Source organism: Triticum aestivum, chromosome 3A, assembly GCF_018294505.1.
Source record: "Triticum aestivum cultivar Chinese Spring chromosome 3A, IWGSC CS RefSeq v2.1, whole genome shotgun sequence".
Classification (NCBI taxonomy): domain Eukaryota; kingdom Viridiplantae; phylum Streptophyta; class Magnoliopsida; order Poales; family Poaceae; genus Triticum; species Triticum aestivum.
The window spans coordinates 578,600,411-578,602,060 of NC_057800.1; positions in this window are offsets into that span (position 1 = coordinate 578,600,411).

Below are 1,650 nucleotides of genomic sequence, written 5' to 3' on the forward strand. Positions count from 1 at the left end.
CAAATAATTTTACACTTGACTTGAACTAGCTGTATAACCAAGTACAAATAATTTTACACTAGAGTTGAACTAGCTCTATAACCTAGTACAAATGATTTTACACTAGAGTTGAGCTAACTCTATGACCTAGTACAAATAATTTTACAATAGAGTTGAACTAGCTCTATAGGCTAGTTCAAATAATTTTACACTAGAGTTGAACTAGGTCTATAACCTAGCACAAATAATTTTACACTAGAGTTGAACTAGCTATATAACCTAGTTCAAATAATTTTACACTAGAGTTGAACTAGCTCTATAACCTAGTACAAATAATGTTACACTACTGTTGAACTAGCTCTACTAGCTAGTTCAAATAATTTTACACTAAAGTTGAACTAGCTCTACATGCTAGTTCAAATAGTTTTACACTAATATTGAACTACCTCTACAAGGTAGTTTAAATAATTTTACACTAGATTTGAACTAGCTCCAGAACCTAGTACAAATAATTTTACACTAGAGTTGAACAACCTCTACAGGATAGTTCAAATAATTTTACACTAGAGTTGAACTAGTTCTACAGGCTAGTATAAATAATTTTGCACTAGAGTTGAACTAGCTCTATAACCTAGTACAAATAATTTTACACTAGAGTTGAACTAGCTCTATGAGCTAGTACAAATAATTTTACACTAGAGTTGAACTAGCTCTATGACCTAGTACAAATAATTTTACACAAGAGTTGAAGAAGCTCTATAGTCTAGTTCAAATAACTTTCCACTAGAGCTGAACTCGCTCTATAGGCTAGGTCAAATAATTTTACACCCGTGTTGAACTAGTTCTACAAGCTAGTTCAAATGATTTTACACTACTGTTGAACTAGCTCTACAAGCTAGTTCAAATAATTTTACAATAAAGTTGAACTAGCTCTGTAACCTAATACAAATAATTTTACACTCGAGTTAAACTAGCTCTACAAGCTAGTTCAAATAATTTTACACTAGAGTTGAACAAGCTCTACAGGATAGTTCAAATAATTTTACACTAGAGTTGAACTAGTTCTACAAGCTAGTTTAAATAATTTTGCACTAGAGTTGAACTAGCTCTATAACCTAGTACAAATAATTTTAGACTAGAGTTGAACTAGCTCTATGACCTAGTACAAATAATTTTACACTAGAGTTGAACTAGCTCTATAACCTCTAGTACAAATAATTTTACACTTGAGTTGAACTAGCTCTATAACCAAGTACAAATAATTTTACACTAGAGTTGAACTAGCTCTATAACCTAGTACAAATGATTTTACACTAGAGTTGAGCTAACTCTGTGACCTAGTACAAATAATTTTACAATAGAGTTGAACTAGCTCTATAGGCTAGTTCAAATAATTTTACACTAGAGTTGAACTAGGTCTATAACCTAGCACAAATAATTTTACACTAGAGTTTAACTAGTTATATAACCTAGTTCAAATAATTTTACACTTGACTTGAACTAGCTGTATAACCAAGTACAAATAATTTTACACTAGAGTTGAACTAGCTCTATAACCTAGTACAAATGATTTTACACTAGAGTTGAGCTAACTCTATGACCTAGTACAAATAATTTTACAATAGAGTTGAACTAGCTCTATAGGCTAGTTCAAATAATTTTACACTAGAG